A 15,096-nucleotide genomic window follows, 5' to 3' on the forward strand; every position below is an offset into this window, starting at 1 on the left:
CAGGAGTTGGGTTAGGGAGGAGTGGAGAGTGATGGCTTCCTTAATAAGTATGGAGTTTCTTTTTTTTGATTTTCGACACATGTATACAAAACTGTTGTTAAGGTAACAGTCTAGTGGAATAAGACAAGGCAGATTTCATTGCTGTGTTAAATCTCATGTTAAGTAAGTTTTGACTAGTCACTTGCAATCTGATTTCTGAAAACATGGAGTAGAAATCCAGAATCATTGGGAGATAAATCTCAATGATAACGTTAATTTACTTACACTCAAATAACTCTGTAAACAGTCACAGCCCAATTTTACAACAAGATGTGCAACAAGCAGAGAAGGAAAAGGACAAATATTGCAAATAAGTTCTTGTCCTTCGGTGGCACAAGTTCTCGGAAGTTACTCTCATCCAAATCCTTCTGTTTCTTCAATAGCAAATAACAGCTTTTCCTTCAGTTGCTCATAGCTCTTGTAGGGTGGCAGGTCCAGGTGGTTAAAACAGGTATGACTTCTGGGTAACCAGTTTTCTTTCCCAACTTTTTCAGTGCAGAATTACTGTGGTCATTGCTCCCCATGAGGTCAGCAAATCCTCCAACTGGCAATCAGCAGATTCCAGTAACAAACTGCAGAAGTCTCATTCTCTTCTCATTATCAATTTCTTTAATAAACTGCCCAAACCACATAATTTGTTTGCTTGTCCTAGTGTAATGATGGTAGATGGCATGTCTTCACCGGTCATTCAAATGAATCTCTTGCATTCCACATAAAAGGACCTCTAATTCCTTTGCATCAAAGTATTGCAAATATTTCCGGGAAGAATTTCATTAAAGCCCTCAGAGAAAGCTTGTGTCTGTTCTTCAACACCTCGAGACAACTTCCATTCAGCTACTATTCTGATATATTCCTCTTCATTTTCTTCCGTCACAAGAATATTGCCACCATTAGGTTTCAAATCATGACTCTTGATTTCACCTAAAATTTCTTTATCGACAGAGAAGTACATTTCCAAACCACGTTCCTCAATATTGTTTTCTTTAACCCAGATGAGAGAATTGTAAAATTCTGGAGCAATAGATTCTAAATCCTTGAGTTCAAGTGGTTTGTTCAATATATGCTTATAGAATGGAAAAAAAAAAAAAAACAAACTAAAAACCTGTGTCTATGAATTTCCCATGGAACAAAGCCATGGCAATAAGCCTGTCAATAAAACAAAAATATTTCAGGTGATCTGGATTGATGTAAAAAGCAGGATTAATCTGCAAGCAGTAGTTATCCTTCCCTGCATATTCAAATGGGCAACACATGGGGTTCAACACCTTGTTTGACAAAACAAAGAACCTCTCTCTTGCTACACCTCCGTAATCTAAACCTTCTTTTCCTGGAAAAATCACCCACAAACGTCTTCACAGATCTTGGGGATTGAAGCTCATTATCTGCTGAAAGGAATCTTCAAACGTTTTTCTTGTCCCTGTAATCTTTATGTGCTGTGGCATCGCAAGTTGCTGACAGCAGAACCAGAAATACTGAACATTTGCCTTGAAGTCCCGTACATAGGCTATCGGTGGTCTATTGTCTAGAGCAGATTTTCCAGTGCGGGGGTCAATATAGGTGGTTGTTCTTCTATTGTGGTCCACAAAATATGGAATTCCATCGACTGTGAATCTCATTTCCCAGCCTTCAGGTAAGAGCTTTTCATTTAATTTACCTTGACTTCTGGGGTCCTCCCATTGTGTAATACAAGAGTTGTGGTTGACGAAATATACTCTATCATTGCCGTCTGTTCTCTTCTCCCATCCAGGAGGCAGGGAAAGAAGGGGATCAAATTCTTTATTTTGCGATGTAGTAAACAAATCCTGATTCCCATAAATGAATCTCTGGTTAAACTGCTGCATTGCTCCTTGAAGCTGACTACATTGGAGCTGCCAATGTTCACAGTTCCGGATGGATTCCAATGTTGGCCTCTGCCATGTTGTTGTTCTTGTGAAATTGTCAACATAATAAATATGTCCCATGTTGTCAACCCACTGTTCCCAGCCAGGAGGTAGAGGTTCTGGTCTATTCCACATTGTTCTTCTTTCAATAAGATCTATGTAGTAAACTCGCCCATGCTGGTCCACTCTCTGCTCCCAGCCAGATGGTAGGGGATCTTGAGGTAGAGGATTTAATGGCCTAGGGCCTGAGCCTCCAGATATATTAAGAGGAATTATTAATCCAGATGTTGCTCCTTCAGATGTATTTCAATTTATATTTGTTGGTGGCAGAGAGCCCATACTGGATCCATCATTTTCAGAAGTGGCAGATGGTGAACCATTGACAGATACTGGTCTACATGGGGTAAGTGGAGGTGGTCGTGAAGGTCTGGGAGGCCTAGAAGGTTTAAAACCGCCATTTGAGAGTGATGGAGAATTATTCCCATTGACCTTCCTATTTTCACCAGTCCCTGAATCTTCAGGTTCATCTGATCCATTTGGATGTGTTTTTGCTTCATCCTTGGGTCTGGAGACATCATTAGTCTGTGAAACACATTCTGAACATGTAGTTAAACCATTGGTAACAACTTCAGACTCTAACTGCAGCCCATCAAGACAAACTGACAAGTCTCCTATTGTCTCTGTTGGATGTTTGTAACCTACAAGCTGTAAAGTCACAACTACTTTCTCAAGTTTAATGTTGTTTGACTTTAAGGTTTCAAAGATATCTAATGCAGCAGTTCCCAACAAAACATCAGATTTCAGTGTCTGATGACTCCACACACGAAAATGTAATTTCCCTCCTCCAGCTGAGGCAAGTCTCTCCATTTGGGATCTGGGTCCCATTCCCCATATCTTTTCAAAAGTTATTCTTTCAGTTAACCCAGAAACCATAAAACAATATTTGTGGCCCATGGATGGATCCTGTGTTTGGCTCATATAGGCTTTTTTCCCTTTTGAAGAAAAATGTACTTACTATAAAGAAAAATGAAAGATAAAAATCCATCCTTTTTAGTGTATAATTCCACAAGTTTTGACCAACACCTACATTTGTGTGCATACTAGCATCACAATCAAGAACACTGCCCTCACCCCCCTCCCCCAACTCCTCTGTGCCTCAGGCAAATATTCAGAAGGAGCCTGTACTCTCCATTCTCTGCAGTTCCTGCCACTCTATTTCCTATATCCCACTGCCTCAAGCATTTAGCTTACTTACTGAGGCCCCTGGATATTTGAGTCTGAAGTCCCTGGATTATTCCTCCTCTTTCCTACATCTTTTAGCCAATCCCCTCCTACTCATTCTTTCCTATCAACACCTAATCTCGCTCAGTTCCCCTCTGTTAAGGAAAAGCTCTCCTTTGGCCTCTCCAGATGCTACCCTTCCCTCACAACCAAACTTCTTAAAAGAGTTGTTATTTGGGGACCCCCTGGTCAAATTCCCCCTTATTAGCTCAAAGTTCTCCTGATACTCACTATATAGGTAAGACGTTTTTTCTATTTCTTTGGGGAAAAAAACCAAAAAACAAAAGCAAGTTATACCAAGATAACTGCATCTTTCTCAGATGGCAAATTTTTCATGTTGCCCCCAATGGAACATATAACACTGTTTCAGAATTTTGATAAGACATTTTTACCCAAATCATGCCAACTTGTTCTCTTATGTTAAAATTATAAATAGTGAAAGACCTGCCCACTGACATGGGCTCAAGTGGGGGAATAGGTTTAGATTCAATGTTATATCTACAAATAATTTCTGCTTCCATTGTCTCTCTGAAAAAATCACCCAGTATGAGAAACCCTGTGTCTTTTCTCCCATAAAATGAGAGATCCGGATTGATTTGCATATTTGGAAAAGAAAAGAGAGAGAGAGAGAGAAAAAAAGCTAATCCTTCCATCTCATTCACAGAGGGTTGAAACAAAGGTGGGTAATACTTAAATGTTACTGAATATTGTTTTGAGTAAAAAATAAAGGAACAGTGAAAAAATTTTCAACTGGCCTCTGATTCTTGTTGTTCTGAAATTCTCTCTTCACTGGATATTTTTAAAAGAATGAAAGGAATGCCTGGGTGGCTTTGTTGGTTAGGCCACCAAAGACCTTGATCTCAGCTCAGGTCTTGACCTTAGTTGTGAGTTCGAGCCCCATGTTGGGCTCCATGATGGCTGTGGAGCCTACTTAAAAAGAAAGAAAGAAAAGAAAAGAATGAAAAGGAAACCTGGCACAAGGGAAGTCCATCCCAACTCTGTCCACATTCACTGGATCCATTTCCTCGCCTGCCAGGCAGTCCTCTGCTCTCTCCAATATCTTCTCTTCTTCCACCATCTCGCTGTCAAAATCTTTCTCCTGAAGTTCCAATTGTCTCCATACCACAAGCTGATGGACACTTTTCAGACTTCATGTTACTTGATGGCTTAGCAGCACTGCATACTGGTAAGCATTTCCTTTTTCTTGAGACACCCTTTCTCTTTGGCTTCTTGGGATAACCACTTCCTGCTTTTCCTGCTACCTCTCTGGCTGCTGTTCAGCCTCCATGGGCATCTTCCTCCTCTACCCACCCTTTAAATGATGGTGTTCCTCAAAGATTCATTCTAGGTGCTCTTCTCACTCTACAATCTTTCCCACGTGCACACATCCAAACCCTCAGCTCCAATGACTGTTTTCTTATGTCTCACATCCAGACTTCTCCTCAAAGCTCCAAATTCATCTGTTCAACAGCCTAATTAGCCTCTCTGTTAAATGTCTAAAGAGCATCTCAAACTCAATCACAAATCCTGAGCCTGACCCCTATTCTGACCCTGCAAACTTGGTCCTCATCCAGTGTTTCCTATTTGAAGAACAGCACCACTACCTACCCAGAAGCATGAAGCCAGAACCTTTGGAATCATATCTCCTTCTCCCTCACTCCACAAATCTAATCAATCACATAGCCTGCCAATTTTATTTTATTTTTAAATTTTATTCAAATTCAAGTTAGCTAACATACGGTGTAATAATGATATCCAGGAGTAGAATTTAGTGATTCATCATTTACATATAATACCCAGTGCTCATCCCAACAAGTGCCCTCCTTAACGCCCATCACACATTTTCTCCACCCCCATCAAACCTTAGTTTGTTCTATATATTTAAGAGTCTTTTATGGTTTTTCTCCCTCTCTCTTTTCATCTTATTTTTCCTTCCCTTCCCCAATGTTCATCTGTTTCGTTTCTTAAATTCCACATATGAGTGAAATTGTATATTTATTTTTCTCAGACTGACTTATTTTGCTTAGCATGATACACTCTAGTTTCATCAACGTTGTTGCAAATGGCAAGATTTCATTCTTTTTGATCGCCAACTAATGTTTCTGTGTGTGTGTGTGTGTGTGTGTGTACACACACACACACACACACACACACACACCCACACATTTTCTTTTTCCACTTGTCAGTCAATGGACATTTGGACTCTTTCCATAAGTTGGCTATTGTTGATTGTGGCCTGTCAATTTTACCTTCTAACACCTTTAGTGTCTTCCGCTGAGAACATCTTTAATGTCACTACTCTGGTCCAGGTCATTTCTCTCCTATCACATCAGCAGTCTCCTAATGGGTCTCCTCCCATCCACTTTGCTCACCTCTGCCATTGCACCTCCACCCTAAAGTCAGAAAGATCTTTTTAAACACAAATATGACATTTTAATACCCTACTTAAAACCCTTAATGGTTTCCCATTGCCATAATCCCAAAACAAAATCTCTGGCCTTCATTTCATACTATGTTCCCCTTAGCTCAAGGTACTTCAGTCACACTGATCTTCTCTCAGAAATATTAGGGGACTCATACCTGCTTCTTCCCACCTCAGGCTGTTTATATGGTTGTTCCCTTTGCAAGCAACACTTCTTACCATTCAGCATCATCTTCTCACACTTAGAATTTCCAGTTAAGTTATAAAACAAAGTCAAAGATCTTTCCCCACAGGAGCCTTCCTGTCCCCACCATCCACCCTTCCCCAAACTGACCAGGCCCTCTTGAGATATGGTTTTAGAACAGTCTTTACTTGGTCAGTTGGAGCTAAGTAATTAGTTATGACATGTCTGTCTCCCTTGGTAGAATATAAACTCCATGATTACAGGAACTATGTCTGCTATTTACTATTCCACCTTCACAATCTAGTTGAGAGCCATGCTAATGGAAGCTCTCAATAAAAATTTTTGTTGAATGAATCCATAAAAGACTTTCTTTGTCTAAACTTTTAGAGGCTCATCCTGAAAGGAGTCACTCCAGATACTACTTAGAGTCACAGAATTCCACCTGGAAAATAGCAGCAGCTCCTAGCAATTTGTTGCTTGAGTCTCCAGTGGATACAGACTTGGATACAGACACTCTTCACTAGTTAACATATGTCTCCTCTTGGGATTAACAACCATATGTCCTCCCTGGGTTTAGTTAGGAAAATCACTACTGTTTCTAAGTAAACTTTGGAATTCATAGTGCTGCTTATTTGAGAAGCAGCTAGGTCCCAAATCAGTGCCTGTAATTAATTTAAAATTGCTACTTCCTCAGGCCTACTATGTCTTCATAAGATGCATCTCTTTCAGTCCAAAGCCCAGAGACACTCACTGAACCTCTGTTGCTCTGAAAAAATGGATATCTGTCGCGTTGAGTTGCTCTTCAAGGGAATTCCCTAACATAGATTCTGGGTATACCATGTAAACCACATTTCCTGTCATATCATCCCAAATGCACATTTCTAATTTGATGGAAGTCTGTTTAATTGTCTCCACAGAGCCTAGAACAGTGCCTGGCTGGTGACAGGTGCTCAATAAATCTTTGTGGATGAACAAATGAAATGCATGCAAACTATAGGAGTAATTATCAAGGAAGTCATCCAGAAGAAAGGAATGTTTAAGCTAGAGTTCTGAAGAAAGAGGAGTAGTTGGCTAAGAGAACAGAAGAGGGAAGAATATTCCAGGAAGACGCATGTGAGGTGTTGGGCAGGGAGAAAACAGATGTGCCCAAGAGCAGGGAACCTCAGAGGAAATCCCAAACTCCTAACCATAGTTTACATGGCCAGTGGGGCTTGGCACCTCCTTCTTCTCTGACCCTCCTTCTAGTCTTCCCCCCAGCAACCTCACCCCTCTCATATTGGCTGCCCTTTTCCTCCAACAGATGCTTGGCAAATATTTGTTAAATGAATGGCTGCAGTAGAGAGAGAACGAGGAAAAGAAAAGCAGAGTTGGAACATGCAAGACCGTTTTATGTCTTTTGGATCTTACTCTAAGAGGAATAAGAAGGTACAAAAGAATTTAAGCAAGGATCTGACCTGGTAATCTTTGCTTTTCTGAAAGATTACTCTAGCTGTTGGGTGATGTAGGGATCATGTGGGTTCAAAACAAGGCAAAGGGAGGCCAGTTCGGAAGTGGAGTGGTCCAGGAGAGGTGATAGTGAACTGGCCTAGTGGTGGGTGGGGTCAGAATAAAAAGAAGTGGAGGAAATTAGATTAAGTTCAGCCTGAAGAAGTAACTAAATTTGGTTGTAGCATAATTGACAGGATTAACACATCTAAAAAAGAACAAAAATATTTCTGGCCAGACAAGCTCATGGGGCTTGTTGTTGGTAGTAGAATGGCATTGCCTCCACCCTAGGTTTTAGATGTTTAGGCAAAATTCCTCCATTACTCTTCTTCTGTCATTTTCTTTTCTTTTCTTATTTATTTTGAAAGAGAGAGAGAGCACCCAGGCAGAGAAGGGGCAGAGAGAGAAGGAGAGACAGAATCCCAAGCAGGCTTCGTGCTATCAGCACAGAGCCCAATGTGGGGCTTGCACTCACACACCATGAGATCTTGACCTGAGCCAAAAGCAAGAATCAGACACTTAACCAACTGAACCACTCAGGTACCCCTTACTCCATCATTTTCAAGGGGCAGAGGAATATCATGGGAAAAAAGGTATTAGGAGACCAACCATGAGATTTCCCTTTGGATGTTTATTCATTAAAACAAGTTTGATGGCCTGGGTGGTCCAGACTAGGTCAGACAGGTAGGCAGGGCCAAGATGAGTGTAATTCACCACCAGGAAGGGGCTGTCTGGATGAGAACCCAAGACTCTACAGCAGGGGCTCCAGAGCTGACCAGGCAGTGGTTGTGGCTGATTTTATTACCCCCTCCTACCACACCCTTCCAGCTGTATAGCTAAATGCCTCTGCAATTCTCCCTGGCTTGTGGAGTTGGTCAAGATTCTCTAGCCTGGCAGAGCCAGTCAACCCATCCTTGAAAGCCTGCAGCTGAGTTCCCATTCTCCAAGCAGGCACCAGCTGTCAAGAGAGCAGGGCCGATTTGTGAACGAAAGCAAGAAACCCTGGGGACTTCTGGGGGGAGGAGACCTAGTACTTCTGGGGACTGGATCCCAGGAATTACTTGACTTCCAGCTGATTTCATAGGGGAAGGATTGGTGTTGTTGTAATTGAGATATCATAGAAAATGAGCTTTATTTTGCAGATGACTCAGCCTGTGTTCAGATAGAATAATCCAAGTGACACATCAGAGACTGGGAGCCTAGAGGGGAAGAAAAAGTATACATGTGATTATTTTAAGTGTGATGAGTGCTGAAAAGGAGAAGCTAAGTGTTCCAAGGGAGTAAATATGGGGTCTCAGTTAGTTAGAAAAAGCTTCTGTGGTGAAGTGACATTTCAGCTGAGGTCTAGAGAGGGGGTATAAAGTGTGACCAGGAAGGACATGGCTTGAGGAGCGACTTTAATTTGGGAATTGAAGAATTGGTTAAGCCAAGAAAAGATAAGCAGGCAAATGAGAGGAAGAATCGTGGGCAATACTGTTGGAGACGTGGTGAGGGTAGAATGTGGCAGCAGAACATGTGAAGGATGTTAAGACTTTGGACTCTGGAGCAACGCAAGCCATAGGTGAGTTGGAAGCAGGGGTATAACCTAATCAGTTCAGGTCATATATGATGTTTTCAATCCCCCTGAGATTAATCAAGCCAGGAGCAATGACAAGGCTGAGTGAGAATGAGCTAGACTAGGCTATGGCAATTTCTCCATGTCATGAATGACTCTTTGGGGAGCTTAGCACATCTTGACACATTCCTTCATTCAGCGTGACTCTCACATTCTAAAGGATCATAAACCAAATTTAAAACTTGACTATATTGGGTATTTGCCTTTTAGGGAAAAAATCTATACACAGAATATAATATATAATCAGTTAACGAACACAATTTACAATATCATGATGAATATTGTTAACTTAATCAACTGATTCTAACATAATTGAAAAATTAGTTGCCCAATGTAGCTGCTTAGCTAGATTCCAGGTGGGTATGACAATCATGTATAAGAAGCTGATGTAGGTGATGGTATGAAAAAAGCTAGGGAAAAATCAAAAGCTCAATTTGATTAGAGATGTTTAGTTTTTAAAACTAATCTCTTGAAGCTATAAAACTATACTTTCTAAAGCAGTGCAGGAAAACAGCTTTGTTATTTACAATTTTGAAACTCTCAAGCCTCTCTTTTGTTTTTTCCTTACTAAAAACAATTGCTTTACAAAGCGAGTTTGGTTTGCAGCAGGCAATTCCACTGCCTGTTTTAGAAGCCCTGGCTTTCCCCACTTGCCCCTTTTGCTCGTGCTGTGACTTTGGCCTGGAGTCCCTTTCCCATATCATCTTTCTCCCTAAAATCCCTTCATCTGTCTGTGGCTGTTCACAGATCACAAAGCCTTTCTAGAACTCCTCCCTAGAAGATCACTGTTTTGAGCCTACAAAGAGCAGTTTCCTTTGTAGAGGATATTTGTGGGTGTGTTTTGTCTTCTCCAATAGATTCTAAGCTCCTTTGGGTTAAAGACCATCTTCTAACCTCTGTGTACCTCAAAACTTCCCATATGGTGCCATCAGTATTCCAGTCACTCACTACTTGTAAAGTGAAGGAGGGAAGGCATCAAAGTAACAGTGAAAACTGGGACACTCAGTTATAATGAGGCTCTTAGGCTGACCAAATGAAATTTGTTTGGTTAACCTGGACAGTAATATTATGATTATTTTTGGAGAAGCCTCTCTTCTCATCTAAGCCCCCAAAAAAGTGAGTGAGTGACTGAGTGAGTGAGTAAGTAAGTAAGTAAGTAAGTAAGTAAATAAAACGTGAGATGTAAAAGCCTATTTTTCTAAGGCCAAAGTCATTGCATTGTTAAAGCTACAGTTTCAAATAGGATGGCAAACTGTTTTTTTATGGAAATTCTCACTTTAAACAGATCCTGTCTTCAATATACAGTGTGATTACTACTATGGAAAAAACCCCACTTCAGCATAGATAAAATAACAGGAAGGAAATTTATCAAAATGTATACTACCCTTCCCCACTAAAAAAATCTATTTTCAAAATAGCTTCAATATGAATTAGGACTTTTATTGCACAGATTTCTTTTTTTAATTTTGCCTTCCTCAAAAGAGCATGTATTTCTAATACAAGAGACTCTTGCACCAGTAACCAAAGTTTTGTGGGGTTTTTTGAGAAAATAAAGTCCCTGGGATATTCAGTAAACACTTGGTAATGAGCAAGTTTGATGCATCCAATTGCGAACCATTTCCTAAACACATTCAACACATTTAAAAAAGCAGAGGATGTGACAGAAAGCTTTGGTTACAGTAGGTGTGGGAATTTTTGATGAATCATACAGATTAACCCAGGGAATTAGGCACCTCTTACATACCTTTGACAGTGATCCGTGAATGAGTAAATAGCTTTATGTTTTCTCTGCATCACTATTCTTTCACCAAACCAAATTATTCCTTCAGGAGTGTTGACTGAATACTTATGCTTCTCTCTTTACACTGTGAATCTGGTAAAATATACTTGTCCAGATTTCTAGTCATGGTCCTCCTACCCCTTTGCTCACCTTCTCTTAAAAATGTTTTTTTCCTTTTGATTAAAAACATCTTACCCTCCAACCATGAAGTTTTGTTTTTTTTAATTCAGAAAAGTATAAATAAGGAAATCACAATCATTCACGATCTCACTGCTTTTGAACCATCACAGTTTATATTTTCTTCCATCTTTTAAAAATGGGTCCACCTCGGGGCACCTGGGTGACTCGGGTAGTTAAGCATCCAACTTTGGTTCAGGTCATGATCTTGTGGTTTGTGGGTTCAAGCCCTGCATCCGGCTCTGTGCTGAGAGTTCAGAGCCTGGAGCCCACTTCGAATTCTGTGTCTCCCTCTCTTTCTGCCCCTCCCCCACTTGCGCTCGCTGTCTCTCTTTCTCTCTCTCTCTCAAAAATAAACATTAAAAAATAATAAACAAATATAAAAATGGTTCTATCTGTATAAATAACATTTTTTACACCATTGAGATAAGCTGCTCTGTTTTTCTACCCTCCTTTCCAACCCTGCCCTCTCCCCCCCAGTTAACACTGTATTACAGGCATTTCCCTTTGTCACTGGAAACTTCATCAACTTCAGTTTTAATCAATGGCATTGTAGTAGTTCACCATGTCAATATGCTTCGTTTTTTAAGATGTGAAGTTCTCTGGGTCCTAATGGACTGTTCAAACCCGTTTTCGGGACCATTGGTTAATGACCTTTCTGCAGGCAGCTCTGTTCCTTACCCATCCCTATCTGGACACTGACTATCTGGCAGTGCCTGACACCAGACAGAGTGGGCTTAGAGTGAATTGGGTCCCAAGACTTGAAGTGACAGAGGTGCAAAGGGACAGATCCAAACCAAACTTTGCCTTTCATATCACTTGAGTCTTCTCAGCTTAAAAAGGAGGCCACAGAAACAAATCCCTCAGCAATTTTTAAAAAGGCTTAGGGCAGAAGCTCTTTTCCTTATGTGAAGATGCACCCGGAACAACGGGGAAATTAAGAGCAGGAGGAGTCCTAGGAGGAGGAGGAAACGGCAGCCCCACCCTACCGACTCAGGATGGGAGAAAAGATTCTAGGAGGATGTCTGTAAATGCTCAGAGATGCAATTAGATCTGGAATCTGAATACTGATTAGTTGGAGAGCCTTGGAAGACAGAAGAAGGAGGGAGATGGATCAGAGTGAGTACTGGGAATCTGACTTTTCAGAGGTGCTGAATTAAGAGAGGGGAGACATTTGGAGAAGGTCGGCGGGGGGGTGGTGGATGAATGGAAGAGACAGGAGAACCTAAATTGAAGGTGATAGTTCATTTTGTTATCTGGCTCCTTCCTCCCATTTCCCCACCTTCATTTGGACAGTGGGACACAAATCGTAGAACCATTCATTTTCTTATGAAGGGATTTAGCTTAACCCTGACACCGTAGACAATCTTTTCTTTAACATCTTGTGACTAGAATGGGCTTGGGAAGTCTGAGGAAGCCCAGAAAGACCTTGACCTTTACCACCAGAGGCCCTTGGTGCTTGGGAAGCCATTTCTTGGCTAATCCTGCAGCTGTGGGAGGACCACCTCTTAGATCCTAGACATTTCTCCTGGCCTGGCTTCTCCTGTGGCTCTCGGCTCCCCTTGGAGAGCTGCTGCTGCTGCCCTCTTAGCTCAGGCTCCTCTTTGGGTCCCCTTAGTGAAAACAACACTCCAGTCTGGCAGACACTCAGGGCCTGCTGGGAGAGGACACCAAACATGGATTATGTGCTTCTTAAAATTGTGTCCAAAATTATATATCACAGAAACTACTAAAGATTATAGACACACATGGTATTTTAACACAAGGCAGAGTTTAATACAGAAGTCTCAAGACACTTGTTTGTATGCTAGATTCCAGGGTGTTTTTGTGCCAGAGTCTAGGGTATTTTTTCCCCTCGGTTATCCCCAACCTAAGCCTAAATGTTATATTATCTTTTTTTAAAGTATACTTTAATAAAACAATACACAAAAAATATACACTTGTTGAAGAATGTTCAGATACTAGAATTAAAACAAAAAAAAAGGCCAAGTCCCCCGTATGTACTCCCAATCCTGCTCCTTCCTCACAGGAGAGAACTGTTAACAATGTGGCTAACTGCTTTCAAATCATACTAGATTATATAGAATTCTTTGTTTTATTCTAGTGAGATTATATGATACATATTATCCAATGACTTGCTTTTTTATTTTTTTTTTTATTTTTTTTTTATTTTTTATTTATTTTTTATTTTTTTTTTATGAAATTTATTGACAAATTGGTTTCCATACAACACCCAGTGCTCATCCCAAAAGGTGCCCTCCTCAATACCCATCACCCACCCTCCCCTCCCTCCCACCCCCCATCAACCCTCAGTTTGTTCTCAGTTTTTAACAGTCTCTTATGCTTTGGCTCTCTCCCACTCTAACCTCTTTTTTTTTTTTTTTTTTCCTTCCCCTCCCCCATGGGTTCCTGTTAAGTTTCTCAGGATCCACATAAGAGTGAAACCATATGGTATCTGTCTTTCTCTGTATGGCTTATTTCACTTAGCATCACACTCTCCAGTTCCATCCACGTTGCTACAAAGGGCCATATTTCATTTTTTCTCATTGCCACATAGTATTCCATTGTGTATATAAACCACAATTTCTTTATCCATTCATCAGTTGATGGACATTTAGGCTCCTTCCATAATTTGGCTATTGTTGAGAGTGCTGCTATGAACATTGGGGTACAAGTGCCCCTATGCATCAGTACTCCTGTATCCCTTGGGTAGATTCCTAGCAGTGCTATTGCTGGGTCATAGGGTAGGTCTATTTTTAATTTTCTGAGGAACCTCCACACTGCTTTCCAGAGCGGCTGCACCAATTTGCATTCCCACCAACAGTGCAAGAGGGTTCCCGTTTCTCCACATCCTCTCCAGCATCTATAGTCTCCTGATTTGTTCATTTTGGCCACTCTGACTGGCGTGAGGTGATACCTGAGTGTGGTTTTGATTTGTATTTCCCTGATAAGGAGCGACGCTGAACATCTTTTCATGTGCCTGTTGGCCATCTGGATGTCTTCTTTAGAGAAGTGTCTATTCATGTTTTCTGCCCATTTCTTCACTGGGTTATTTGTTTTTCGGGTGTGGAGTTTGGTGAGCTCTTTATAGATTTTAGATACTAGCCCTTTGTCCGATATGTCATTTGCAAATATCTTTTCCCATTCCGTTGGTTGCCTTTTAGTTTTGTTGGTTGTTTCCTTTGCTGTGCAGAAGCTTTTTATCTTCATAAGGTCCCAGTAATTCACTTTTGCTTTTAATTCCCTTGCCTTTGGGGATGTGTCGAGTAAGAGATTGCTACGGCTGAGGTCAGAGAGATCTTTTCCTGCTTTCTCCTCTAAGGTTTTGATGGTTCCCTGTCTCACATTTAGGTCCTTTATCCATTTTGAGTTTATTTTTGTAAATGGTGTGAGAAAGTGGTCTAGTTTCAACCTTCTGCATGTTGCTGTCCAGTTCTCCCAGCACCATTTGTTAAAGAGGCTGTCTTTTTTCCATTGGATGTTCTTTCCTGCTTTGTCAAAGATGAGTTGGCCATACGTTTGTGGGTCTAGTTCTGGGGTTTCTATTCTATTCCATTGGTCTGTGTGTCTGTTTTTGTGCCAATACCATGCTGTCTTGATGATTACAGCTTTGTAGTAGAGGCTAAAGTCTGGGATTGTGATGCCTCCTGCTTTGGTCTTCTTCTTCAAAATTCCTATGACTTGCTTTTTTAAAAACTTATTCGTATATCTTGGAAATCTTTGCATGCCAGTGCATATTGGTCAATCAAAAATTTCAAACAAATTATAATTTTCCATTCACAGCATATAAATGCAACTTATTTAATAAATTTATTGATTTGTTTAATTTGTTACTATGCCTTATTCGTGGACATTTAGCTTGTTTCCAGTGTTTTGTTCTTATGAATAATGCTTCAATGAACATCCCTGCTGATGTAACTTGGCGTATGTGTGCCAGTATGTTTTACATGAAAGATTTTTTTTTGAGTTTATTTATTTATTTTGAAAGAGAGACAGAGAGAGAGCACACATGCAGATGGAGGAGGGGCAGAGAGAGAGAATCCCAAGAAGACTCCGTGTTGTCAGCCCGAGCCCAACACAGGGCTTGATCTCACGAAATGTGGGATCATGACCTGAGCTGAAATCAAGGGGCAGATGCTCAACCAATGGAGCCACCCAGACACCCCTATATGAAAGATTTCTAAAAGAACTGTTAGATCAAAGACAATAGCCACTTTAAGTTTTTGGTTGATC

At 40.8% G+C, this 15,096-nt stretch overlaps 1 pseudogene; it reads right to left on the reverse strand.

The window, feature by feature from the left end:
• Positions 1–285: 285 nt before the first annotated feature.
• Positions 286–2,169, reverse strand: LOC115516025 (annotated as a pseudogene).
• Positions 2,170–15,096: the final 12,927 nt, after the last annotated feature.

Source organism: Lynx canadensis, chromosome B3, assembly GCF_007474595.2.
Source record: "Lynx canadensis isolate LIC74 chromosome B3, mLynCan4.pri.v2, whole genome shotgun sequence".
NCBI classification, from domain to species: domain Eukaryota; kingdom Metazoa; phylum Chordata; class Mammalia; order Carnivora; family Felidae; genus Lynx; species Lynx canadensis.